Raw genomic sequence first — 14,186 nt, forward strand, 5'->3', positions numbered from 1 at the left:
TATTATAAATGTTCATTTTACGAGCGACCAAGCAATTACAAAAACGCCGACACTTTGGTGTGACGTTAATACCCATGTGTATATTCTCCGTAGCATGTTCATTTTTATGGCAGATGACACCCATAACGTTATTCAATGTGATATAAAATTCCCTCGCTGGCGACTTGCACCAATGTTTATACTGTACTTGACGATATTTTAATCAAGATATAGCTCTCTTATGTCAAGTCTGCTTATTTCGCTGCAGAAAAATATCAACATTTATTCTAGACTTATACCACACTGTTAAAGCGGATGAATATTCATAGGCAATCCATATTTGCAAATAGAAAACGTGGCGGAAGTGGCTCAGTAGCAGCTAATTGCACCTTGTTTTAGAGGAGAAGAAAAACTTATTAATCAAGGAAAGACGGCATATTGACTTGTAAATTACAATAATAACGAAAAGAGCAGAGAAATGTCAGGCTAGAATGGGATTCGAATCAGTGACCCTGAGCTATGAATCCTGAACCAGGGTTATACAAGTCATGTGCTTTATCAACTGAGTTACACAGCCTTCATAGTTTGTGGCAACCCATATATGGCCAAAGGGGGGGGGGGGGGGTTGAAAGTCAGGGACCACAGTACCTTGCGTAACGGATAACCAAACATCACACCCCAGTGGGGGTGGGGGGGGGGGGAGTAAGCCAGCATGTCGAAGTAACAGAGAACGTTGTCTTTAGTAACTTAACGTTCATCTTACCGTACATCTTACCGTATATACATGCAGGGTATATATAGTCAAATCAGGTTATCAAACGCAACCTCCTTATTTACATTTGGCAGTTTTGTCTATTACTGCGTGAATTTACACTTCTGTGTCTTACGACATTCAATTCGAAGCAGGTGGGACATGAATATTTATAAGACGTTCCAGTTTACAGAACTGATTTAAAAGAAGGGGAAAGAGAAAATTCACGTCTCACTGATTAATAAAACTGACGTAGTTTATTTTATAACCCCAAAGGAAGTTAAAAACGTCACTAAATAAATAAACTTCATATATATATACACGATAAATATGTAATATTATACTATAGCTTATCTGAACTTTCCGTAAGTAACTTTGTTTTATTAAGTTGATAATCTTACGAAGCAGGGAAGTGATATAAAGTTATGAATATAGCAACCACCTTCTTTAAATTACTTAGCCGTATAATCTATAAACATTATACAATAAAGTTTAAAATATATCGTACTAATTACACCATATATGAGTCCATCCACCTAACGAATTGATTAATTTTAAAACAAGATAATGACTTACCAAGACCAAGACCATGACTAAAGCTTATTAAATATCTCATTTTCGTCAGGATCTGTTTATGTTTTCGCATTAAGTCTGTACAAGGTTTAAAGACCGCCATGCACCAATGCTGTAAAGTATAGATGTAAACGTTGATGTGGCAAACATTTCATAAATAAAATACAAAAAGAAATCCTTTTCGAGGTAACAGATTCTAAGTTGACATGATTATATTTTCACCGAAAGTGAACTTGAAGCAAACAGGTGTGATGTCATAATAGATGCACACTTACAACTTGGTTTTATGTCTTTCTTTAAAAACTTCACTTAATGTTCTCCAAATATGGGATACATTAACAACAAAGGATTACACGGAAGTCATTGGCATATTGATGACCTTCACATTAGGCAAAGGAAAGTTGGAAGGTCAAAACAATAAAATGAAAAAATGAGGAAAAACAAAACATTTTTCTCTCAGTGTCTTATTATGACGCTTTTATGTTTGCTTTTTTTGGACAAAGTTAAAAGATACTCTGATCGATTTTAACCTCATTTTTATTAATTATCGAAATCTTAACTCAAAATTGTCAGAAACTTAATTTGCCAACAAACACCCCCCCCCCCCCCAAATGGCAAAACCCGAAAGCTCTAAACCTTGAATTGATTTTTTTTTTCAAATTTATTACTTCCTATGATCAGTTTCTGATGTATCTTTGCTAATACCTTCCTTTGTACATTGTTTACACGCTTGAAGTGTAAAGTATATACTTTCAAACACAACGAATTACCAAACCTGTAAGATTGGGATAGTAGTTCCCGTAACGGAATCATCTATATACCTCTTCCCAATTATCATCTCCATTCATGATGCTAACCCATCATATTGTACTTTAGTCATAACAGGTCAGAATAGTTCATTATTGCCAAGAAAGTATACAACTGCAGTGTTCAAACTGAATTCCATGCATGACATCACGTCATGCACATAATTGATGTCATCTTTTTTAATGTCTTCATTTATAACTCAGTTTGAGGTTCATATATATTCACTCATTTGTTAGTACAACAATCTTAAGTTGAACAACAAGAACCGAACTTCATGAATTATTTGATTAGAAATCAATCAGTGGATTGCCACATTTCCTGCAGTATAAATTTTCATCAAGAAAAAACGAGAGAGGTTTAATATCTATGTTATAACCTCTTATTCCAGTCGTTTGATGTTAACAAATCTAGTACCTTGAAGTTACATTATATTAAGAAGTATATATAAAGACAGTACTTACTACAAAAAAGTTCACAACAAAAGTGAAGTTATAAATGACAAAAGGGCACATTTCAATTACAAAAAATGTACATTTCATTAACAGGGGGAGGGGGGGGGGGTGTCAAATTTATGACGTGTGTCACCTTCAGCGACGTAGCCAGGAATTTGAGAGGGGAGCACCTTTTTGCGATTGATATGGGTAGGGGTCTAAGGGGAGGGGACACCCCCTCCCCTTTGAGAAATTTTTGAACAATTGAAGGTCCTTAGATGCGATCTGGTGCAATGTTTTCCCAGTTTCATCATTATCATTTCATATCATATTATCAGCAGATTTTGTTTCCTGTTTGACTTCTTTTACATGTTCTTTTACATATTATATCAGAGAGACAATCATAGTGATCTTTTACAATTTTTCCAGTTGGATAATTCTTGTTTGTTGTCCAATATCTGGACTTTAATACATTTGACGAACTTAACTGATGGACAATATAAACTTTCATATTTTGTAAGACAGCCAGATGTGCAGTGGCCTAAAAACAAATATCGTAATCGCAGTTTATTAGCAGTGTAATAATTATTTATAGGAAGCGCGTATCACGTACGATTGCTAGCTTATAGCTTCATAACATGCTGTTCGTGTAACAACTTAGGACGAATCATAGAAAGGATGAGAACGAACGTTGTCGACGTCGTTGTGCATACGGATCGTAACACTCCATCAGGTGCGGTTAGGTAGGCAATATGTATTTTATTACGCAGTGGCCAACTGTAGGCTTTTAATAGGCTATAGGACTAAATTTAGCTAAATTGCATCTGCCAAACTAAATAAGTAGCTGAATCAGAAGGCCTCAATGTTAGAACGATTATAATCGAGTTAACGGAGCTGATAAGTATTCAAGATCAAAAGAGCACTGACAAAATACCATGCAATAAAAAACAACAGTTTTAACATATTTTCGACACTGAAAGGGGGACGTCCCTGGTCACCTTTGAGATTTGTCTCAAAACTGGGGTGGGCGGTACCTCCGCCTGCGCTAAGCCTCCCGACCCCTGCAACCCCCTACAATCAGGTGATGTCTACTCGTAGCCCCCCCCCCCCGCCCCACACACACACTCACTGTTATGTATATTATGATGATTGTCGTCACTGATCGTTCAGAGGTTTTATTGAATAATGAAATTGCTTAAAAAATAAATTGAAGGAAAGCGCATATTTTGTTATTCATATTCATATCATCACTTCGCTATTGCTACGCGTGATGACTCCTATATTTGTGACATGTTGCACGGTGAATCGGGTATAATTCGGTATCTGAAGAGGACGTTATTGATAAACGTGCTAATAACATATGAATACGGTGAATCTCCTTAGGGAAGAAAACAATGAATCATGTGAAGAGTTCATTCCTGTGAATCGTGTTAATCAAATTCTCCTCGTGTATTTGTTAACATTAATATTTATTGTCAATGCAAAAATGATTTTTTTCCCCCCTTAGATGTGTAGATTGGCAAAATGATTTTATATTAATCAATAAAAATCGTGAACTTGAATAAACAGATCGCTACAATCACCTGTTCCTGGTATTTGATGACGTCATTATGTGTACGTCATCTTACATGTTTATATATCACCACTCTGATTCATTCATATTTGTGTTCTCACCCGTAGCGCCATACTATATATGAAATCCTTCACCTGGCCTGATTCATACAGAAAAGTAGCAAAATTAAGCAACTCAGCAGATATTACCATTTCACAGTTATTTTTTTCGCCCGTTTTCCTATAGGTGTTCTTAGTCAGTATATATAAAAAGAAAGGGGTGTTCTTTGTTTTGCGTCGAAACACTGGAGACCCCTCCTCGGTGCCGGGGGTGGATCATCCAATAGACAAATGACGCAAGGTCAAGAGACCCAATGTATGTGGGCATCCGTCAGCACTTCCAGGCAAGACATACCAACTTTCAGGTCATGTCTACAAAACTTAATAAGAATGGGTGAAGGGGCGTGACATTACGGCGCCCTATACCCCATTCGACACCATATCGCTAGCACCAGTTGTAGAGATTATGTTCCCGTTACATAGAGTAAGTTGTCTTTAATCAAGCAGCATAATCTCTATTCCAAGAGAGCTATTTATATGTGAACTATCTATGAAATCTGCAATAATGTTCACATAATATTCACATGGGGATGGGTGGATGGGAGGAGGGGAGTGAGGTCCATTTTCCCGACTGAGATAGGAAGGCATATGAACCTTTTGGATGAGCTGTAGGTGGATCCAAAATGTTACAAATGAAGGTTGTGGCGGTTTGCGATTGAATACGACTCCCATGTAGTGGGTTCCGGGGACGTCCCCCTCCCAGAGAAGAAAAACACAGTTTAGAGGACAAATGGTTCATTCTAAGGCATATTTGGACTTTAATAGGGTCTACAATTAGATTTAAACGTGAGGTTGTGCTAAAAATATGCTTTTTGAATTTGATAAAAGTCCCTGACTGAACCCTCTCTTTTAGTCCTTGTAATAATAAGTGTTCTCAATTCTCTAGGTTGCAATCATAATAGTTAAGCCTACTCGTTTACTGACGTTTAATATGCAACCTTCTAACTTTACTGCATGCATTTTATCATAATAATTGTTATTCACAGAAAAATTAATTGTTTCGTAACCTAATACCATTTCGTAATTACCAACTTTTCTACATTATCATAGCTGGCAAGAATCATTCCTTGGCAATTAAATCATTATAAACTCCCACACCCTGAAAATCAAAAGTTTTACAGTATAGAGGCCGTGCTCATAACACCTTGACTTCTGGTCACGTGGCTCATACCGCTGTGAAGTAACATAACAACAACCAATTGATTATAAAACATACGTAAGGACATCAATTTGGCACGCTTCGAAGGCAATTAGAACACCCTAGCATAGTTTACCTCCCAATAGTTTGTAAGCGTATACATTCTTTTATATTCCCATACTGCGGAAGTTATATACCCACGGGGAATTCTACCCCGCCGTATTGATCTCAGCGAAGGTTTTGGTAACCAAGGCAAATTGACTTAGCTATACTTGTTCAAATTTATTAAATATTAAAGGCTATTAATGAATTCAACTATACCAGTTGTCTGCAAGGCATATCTTTTTTCTTAAATTATTTTCTTTTATTTTGCTGCAATAGAGGCGTATAGAGTAAAGTGCCTATAAGTACATTACCGTTAAACTGGGACGTATTTTACTGTTGGCGGGAAATGGTTTTATGATCAAGTGTCATCGACACACTTGGAATTTGAACCTCACATACTTTACAAACTCTGAGAGAAGTGATTTTCTTTTAAAATACAAATCAAGCTGTCGGACTGTATCCACACTCTCCTATAGAAATAAAGGATAAATGTAAGGCGAGATAAACATAATATTTAAAGGGTGTGAAGACTCGTGCAAAAAGAAACGTCTCATGCCGGTAATCTGACCTAGTTTCGAATGAGGTGTAACAGAAGTGTTAGACACCACCATCGATCACAGAAAATACACACACTGCTTGCTACCGTCGGTAATTAGAAACTAGTGTACAGTCAATACATACAGCTACGGTCAATACCCACAACACAGTGTAAATAGCAGCGTGGACATCTCAGGTCTAGATACACGATAACGAGGTATCACGTTTCATTACTGTCTGCATTTTGCAGCGACAAGAAGAAAACGTCATTTGCAAGCAACGGAAAGTTAACTTTTTCAGAGCGCGGCACGCGGTTTGGGGCGAGTCTTCAATGCCTTTAATCATTTAATATATTTAGATCAAGTTTCCACTCACTTCCTAATGCGGATGATACAAAATATTTATACGAGTACTCCTAGTATTGTCTCCATCTATTGCATGCAGATTCGTTGAGAGGCAGATTGGGCCACGAGGACAAATATATCACCGGGTCCCAATTTGCCACCCTTCATATCTCCCTATAAGTACCGCGGTATAAAGTGAAAATGATAATAAAGTAACCGTTAACCCATGTTTTCCATGTATGTTATCTGTCCCTACATATTTTCCCGGGCCTCCTAATTTATTGATCCGGGCTCGGCGCCATAAGACCTATGATCTCTCACATGTCAGACTTCATTGAACGAGGCGAAGAAGTACATAATGTTTATTTCCCCCATTGCAAGTTTTAAAGCTCTGCATAGTTTTCAGTATAGCGTCAACTAATTTAAACGGTCTATCCAACCAATCGCTCTCCATTTCAAAGAATGAGAATAAAAACTTTAAGCATTCACACTGATCACTCCTAAAGTTCCTTTCTTTCTGGAAAGGAAAATCTTGCAAAGTGGAAATCCTTTCTAGGTTAAGTAATAGGCATGATGTGACTCTATGATAGAAGTTCACTCCACTACATATAACAACCATATATATCGGGATACAATCGGGGATTCAATGATCAGATTGTTCCTCCTGTTAGTACCTATCAATTCAGTCTTCCCTTCCCGTGGTTATAACACTAGCTGTTATATCATTTCCAAATTTTTAGTTTGAAAATTAGATGAGTGTGTTAGTTAATGAGATCTTAATTAGAAACTCAGATTGAATTTAATATAAACAATTACGAACAGGGCAAAGTCATTGCAGCTTTTATATTTAATATGATACCAAGCGGGGTGGAGGCGTGGGGGGGGGGGGCTGGAGGAGGGACAAAATATGATTTGTTCTTGGAACATATAGGCCTATGCTTCCCTACTCCTCACATACTTGATAGTACGGTGTCAACGCTTCGCTTGTACTGTTAAGGAAAACCTCCCACACAAGATAATCTAGAGTAGATTTTGACCACACGATCGCCTGCATGAATGACAAGGTTGGAAACAGTTTAGCATAAGTTGTTACTATTTTACGACAGCTTAAAGAGCCTTTGTAATAGGTAGTCAATCAAAACGACTGAAATACGTTTCTTTCTTCCCTTGTCTGAGAAATGCTACGCATATCGCTAAGATCAGGTGTGAAGTTTGTCATACTGGTTTCAGACCTGCTGATAGCTATGTCCCCTCAACGTCAATCATGCGTTGCCAAAAACAGTAATAGTGTTGATGCTCCCTTTGGGAGGCGAGTTGATTTAACGCGTCGCCAGGATCGGGGAACTACTTCATTAAAGCGCGTGTGACCAAATCATCAGCTAAAATACACGTTGGAACACTTTCACTACATATTATACTCAGTTCCAGCCGTTTCGTCAATAAATTTAGCTTCATCTGAATGCATTTTGTATATTATCAATCTTTGAATGTGCTGACGTGTAACCAATAATTGTTTTTTTTTCTCTTGTATGACAGTTTCGCGCATCTGGTTTATGCAGGTGTTCGTGGTAAATTAATGGTCGTTTCATCACGCCAAGATATATTCAGGATTTTGTTGTGCAACTTAAGTTTATTAAAGAGTATGCAAAAATGATAACGAAGGTTTTCCTAAAGTTTTTCCTAAATATGACCTTGCAATTTCAATATAACATCATATTATGGGAAAGTGCAAACTGAAATTAAGATTGGTAACTAAATCCAGACGTACATTTTTAAACTACTCTGTGCAAGGCTGTGTCATTCAGCGTAACCTGCATGTAACATACCTGATAGTCGCTCATTGATTAATTAATATTTGCCTAGATACTGTTACCATAGTAACGAACCCATGAAGCACTAGCTTTCCGTTGAGACCCGCAGAGGAATGAATGATCCCGATCTTTTGTGAATTGATTTAGTATTAATAAGTCCTACTTGTTGAAGACGATAGATTGATCCATCTAGCGACCACGTGACTCTCTTTCACGTGGACGGCTCTATCGACCTGGTAAAGTTTACTGTACGCCACAAGAACTAAGAACATGCATAGAATCTTCGAGTAACTAAAAACAGAAAATAATTTTAGAAAAAGAGTCATGATTCAAAATTTAAAAAAGAAACGTCCAAAAATAAATTGTTTTATTGATCTATAGTCTTCTTCTTTTTTAATTATCTTTGACTGTGATGTTTGAAATTTATGTGTACAAGTATCATTTTGATGAAAAACGAAAATATTAAAGTAGAGAAAAAAAAAGTAATAACTCTGAAAGTCTAAGCAACTCAACAAAATAATGAGAAAAAAACAGGAAGTGATATTTAAATTTTTTTTTATGCAGAACAACAGGCTTTCATCTTTCAATATCAGCAATATTCTTGTCTCTTTTTTCATTAATTGTATCATGATAAAAAAAAATTGAAAAGAAAAATAATGATCTGTAGAATGAAACTCTAAACATCTTCAAAGATGATATCCTTCCTGTTTTCGTCATTCCATGCATTTTAATAAAGTAAACAGGGCATGGGAAATGAAAAAGAAAAAACGCCGACAAACCTTTAAGACTTTGTTCGTAATCAAAAGTTGTCTCTTTGAGAAGCTTGTTTAGTTCGCTGAGGACTCAACAGTTCAAACTATCACCATGGGATTGAAGTATATTCTCACGTTTCAGTATAAAGCCTATTACACGTTAGTTATTGTAATGCGCGTGCGCGTTACAATATTGGCATTATTGGCCAAGTGAACGATACACACAGACTGGACGTTGAAAGTTTCATAATAGTCTCTGTACATTTGAAGTTTCAAAGGCTAGCTGCGTAGCCAACTTATCATGAACCTGTCACGGCAGAGCCGTAAATAGGGGTTTGTGTCACGGCGCTCACAAGCGCCCTCACTTTGTAGGTACCTACATGACTATGCTAACCCTGGTATATATGTTGTCCCCCCCCCCCCAAAAAAAAAACAAAAAAAAAACACGATGAACAACCGAATAGTTCTTCCTAATACTGCAAGCACTCAACGCGCACGACAATACTGCGTAATTGCAGGCAAATGCAGTTGCTGGTTTATTAATGTACTTTACAGTACAAATAGTCGTGTCCTGGTTATGAAACATCATCATATAGTAAATGGCATGTAATCGAAGTTGAGGTTATTCACATTTGTCAGTAAGAGATATTAAATATTGTAAGATACAGAAAGAAATATTGTATTTTTTTCTTATTTATGAAAGGAAATGTTTGTATTCATGATTGCGTCTTTGGTTATGAGGATGTCAGACGTCTGAGTTCAACGTAAGATTATTTCCTCGCAAAGGTAATGGCATGGACTGTTACGTCACATAGGTGCATGGACACGGTGTTATTTGTATAAAGTGTTGCTTGGGAGAGTCATTCGTTCTGCGTACCGGGGACAGGGGGAGGGAGGGGTCACGTGTTTTGTATGATAAACTACATATAAGGCACAGTTTACTGTTATGTTGTACACATTTTATGTACAACAGAGAGTGAGAAAGCGATTGTCCAACTTACGAAACCACATCCGAGTTCTTGAACCCAATTCCTTCGGGGGGGGGGGAAGGGGGGTCTTCTCCCTCTCCCTCCTCTCATCTGTCTTGATGAGGGGTTGCATTTTTTTATTCGGAAGATCCAATAGTGGTCTGGCTCTTCGTCAAATCATCACTGCGCAGAATCATAATCCTATATAAAGCGATAACTAGATCTTTGACGTTTACCAGGTAGAACCCTACATATGTTTAGGGTTCTTTGGTAAATATAATTAGAAGCAGCAAAGAGGTCAATACATTCATGTCGTAAATTGGCCTAACCGTATTGTATGCATGTGTGTGAGTGTGTGTGTGTCCATGCACGTGGGAAGGCTATATTACGCCCAGAGAAACTGTTAACATCAAGGAAGTAAGGTATACCACAGAACCTTTATAATGAAAATGCTATCAAAATTAGATTTGATTTGATTAAGAAGTTAAGAGTTTTGTTATTATTGTTTATTTATGACAAACGAAAACCATTATCGGACGAATGTAAGATCATATAAGTGGAAGAATTATCAAAAATGTAATACATTATTTTAGAGGGTATATACATTGCCAAAGGTTGCAGAGCAGGGGTGAACACGGGGTGAGGTGGGGTTCTGGTGGGTTGCTCGTTATCTGAAGACTTCGTGAGCTATCGTAGGCATGATCTATAGCAGGGGTTCCCTAACTGGGGCACATGAACCCCCGAGGGGTGCGTGAGTCCATCCCAGGCGGTTCGTGAGACGTTTCTGAAAGTCAAAAATAGAGTACTTTTTGTTGAGCTAAACATCTGATATGTCATATAATTTAGTAATGTACAAAAGTCGTACCTATCGACAAACTCTTTTCGCGTTCCATACGCATATGTTGCCATAGTAGTACTGTACTATGCATGTGATACTTGATCTTATACGAAGCACTGTTATGCGTATTATAGTATAATAATGACTCAGATCGTGTCTCGAAAAGTTGGACAACTCTGACATCCACAAGGGGGTTCATGGGGGGGGGGGGGTAAAGTTAGGGAAACCCTGATCTATAGTATAACATATATCAAATACGCTATAATATATTGTTAGATCCGCTGACACAAACAGGCAGCGTCTTATTATCTCAATATGTTACACAAGAAAGAAATATCAAGTCAATGTTCTGTTGTCTTCTTGACTATATAATTAGAAGCTTTCAATTTTACGAAGAAGATATGCAAATTTATTCACCTTAAGGATATTAGGTGATCTCCAAACGGATGAATGAGGAAGGAAAGAATTCAGAAAATAAATTAAAAGGATTGTTTTTCTTTCTTTGCGAATAGCGTACATAAATAGAAGGATTAATCAAGTTCAAAAATCAACCAACCAATCAGATTACCGTATAGAAAAAGAAAGAACTTTGAATAAATAATGGATAATTTTTGCTCTTAGCGTTTTCTTACGATTTTGTTGCCTAGGAACCCAGTAATTTGGAATATCCATGCTGCCAGTCAACTCAACATGTTTGTTAGTCTCAATTTAATTGGAATTCCTAACGGCTAACGATAATTGTTACGTCATAAAGTGGGAATTTCTTTTGGCAAACGGCATGTATAGGCTACATACCAATAGGATCGGCAGCATTAATGTAGGCTAAAAACAACCTCAAGACAAACGGAAGTGACTTCATTGGAATCAAAACTTGACAACATTATACAACACTAAAGAATCTTCTAAGTAGAAAAGAGTCTCACCATAGGCACATTGGTTCGACGTAGGCCTAAAATTCCAACAGCTTGATATGATCTAGCATGCCCTCTTGTCGGAGTCTTTATAACCCTTTCCTTTCGATCAGAGGAAGAGACAGACAGCAGGAAGAGCGACCACGGGGTTGGGAGGGAGATGGAGAGAGGTACGGGGTTGGGAGGAAGATGGAGAGAGGTACGGGGTTGGGAGGAAGATGGAGAGAGGTACGGGGTTGGGAGGGAGATGGAGAGAGGTACGGGGTTTTACAGAGGAAAAAAAGCGTTTTGTGAGCAAACTGCTAGTTGATCAATCGGCAGTCCTGTCTTTAAGCCCGTGCAATACTGTAGATTTTCCAATGGGGTGGGGGGGGGGGTGGGGAGGAAAGGGGAGCGTAACGTAGCACAGGATAATTGTGAGGATAATGGTTCATCATTTCGACTAATAATTGTAGGGTTTACAACGAATGTAATGGAAAATGTTTCTTGGTTAGAGTTTGATTATAGTTATGGGAGACTTAAGTTTGTAAGTGGATTAGTGCACTGTGCATACGACCATGGCAAAGAAAAGTGGTAAAGGGTATTTATAAATAATTTAAACAAGATTGACTCATACACGCCCAACTCCTAGCCCCCCCCCTCCACCCACCCCACCACACCATCACAGCCCCTCCCTCGTGGCAGATGCTCTGATTCAGTTACTATAAAATAAGTTAATTATTGGTTGTCAACTTCCGGTACATTCCCCTAAAATAACATCTGAATCATGATCTTAATCTCAATATTCTTGGTGAGACGTAAACGGTTTTTCAACTATGTCAGAAAGGATTGTTACTATCAATCTTAGAGGAAGGGACGCGTCACAATACGTCATAGCACGTCACATGGTGACTGAGGGATGACAGTCTATTTGCATACAAGCACGGAGAACCAGTAATCCTATAAAACTTCAGAGATTGACCTTGTCTAACAAATATTGTCGAAATAGAAAACAAAATTCATTCTCTGTTTTGACCAGCAATTATAACTTCTGATTTGACAAGATAATCCTTCACCTTGAATGTGCTCCTAGTCTTCCGTTCTAGCGATAAAAGTGACGCTTTTTCTTCAAATATTTTTTCCACGGATCAAAAGCTAGTATTTGCTAAATTAAAAGCAACTGATTCAGAATTTGTCTTTTTTTTGTCAAAGACATGACAGAATGCCTAAACGTGTGCAAGTAATAAATTAAATAATAACATAGCCAAGATGTTTATTTTATCGAAAGTATGTTTTTCTGTTGTCTTGTTTTTTTTAAGCAAAGGGTCACGTCATAATGACGTAGGGTATAACATGACGATAAATTTAAGGTTTGTGACGTTATCAGTAATATGCTTTCTCGACACTTTGGCCTCCAGAAATAACGTCCATTGTAAGTAAGACCAGGACGATTTCAATATATGTTGTTACTCAATGCACACTCGTACGAAAGTGGTGGTATGGTCGGCCTGGCCATGTACAGCCATGTAAAATGTGCCTTATTTTATAAGGTTGAACAATTCATTATTACAAAACTTTACTTCCCTTTTATATTCCGTCAGCTTTAAGCTACGTTCAGTAAGAAGTCTGTGAATATTTTCTTTTCTTACAAGAAAATGTGCAAATTTGACTCCAGAGAACAAGACCATTTCAACTTCAGCCCCGATTTAGATTTTTGATAATATGCTAGGCTTTAAATACCAGACTTTAGTAAGAGTACAACAGCATTTGTACAAGTATGGAAATCCCATTGGCTAATTAGTGTGATTAAGAGTACAAAACTCCAAACGTGAGTACACACACACATACACAGACAATCACTTTATAGAAATGCAATAGGACGCGCATTGGAGAGGAATGTAACTATAGCAACAGGATGATGTCATACCTCAACACGAACCTACACCTTTAAGCATTGTAAACAAATCCTCTACGTTCGCTTTACATTTCATCCTCATGACGTCACCAATGAGTACACCTCTTAACAAAGACCTTTATGATGTTCGTGAAATACAGTCAAATTTACTTTCTTTCAAAATTAGCAAGTATAAATATGGAACATCCAGCTAAGGAACAAAAATTTGACAGTTGACTTTTTCATTTCATTCATTGTTGGTTGCTCTGTTAATATTTAACTCATTTCAAATCGATAAATGAAAAGCTATGACGAAAAATCATATGATTTAATGACGTCATGAGTCACAAGAGCCCGATGTGACTTCCATGAGCTACTGGAAAGGATTTACGAGAATAGTCTAAATGTGCAAACGCTTATTTTAATTCAACAAATATATTCTTTCCAAGTATTTCTCGCACCGCTATTATCTTGAAATGGTCAGTAACTTTTTTACCTAACCCCTACTTTTACCTCTTTTAAGAGTCCTACAGATTTGATGATTTGCTGTGTACGAGGAAAAGGAAATAAAGAAAAACCATTCAAAATTTCTTGCTTTCTCTCAATTTGCATGGGACGCGCTGTAAGTACCCGTTGGAAGCAGCCATTGTGACCGGGGGGTATTTTTTGGAGGATTTCAAACACCGTTTACGATCGG

At 37.5% G+C, this 14,186-nt stretch overlaps 2 long non-coding RNA genes across 3 annotated transcripts in view; one reads left to right on the forward strand and one right to left on the reverse strand.

Moving 5' to 3' along the window:
• The window catches only part of LOC139964763 (uncharacterized), a 40,152-nt gene that overhangs the window by 14,239 nt on the left and 11,727 nt on the right, over positions 1 to 14,186 (forward strand). The gene's annotated exons all lie outside the window — the stretch shown is intronic.
• LOC139964765 (uncharacterized) overlaps positions 8,565 to 14,186 on the reverse strand; it is a 49,545-nt gene continuing 43,923 nt past the window's right edge. For both annotated transcript variants that reach the window (XR_011792080.1, XR_011792082.1), the window contains one exon: positions 8,565 to 10,651. This is a non-coding gene — a long non-coding RNA (uncharacterized lncRNA). The remainder of the gene's footprint in view (positions 10,652 to 14,186) is intronic.

Source organism: Apostichopus japonicus, chromosome 23, assembly GCF_037975245.1.
Source record: "Apostichopus japonicus isolate 1M-3 chromosome 23, ASM3797524v1, whole genome shotgun sequence".
In the NCBI taxonomy this organism is placed as follows: Eukaryota; Metazoa; Echinodermata; class Holothuroidea; order Aspidochirotida; family Stichopodidae; genus Apostichopus; species Apostichopus japonicus.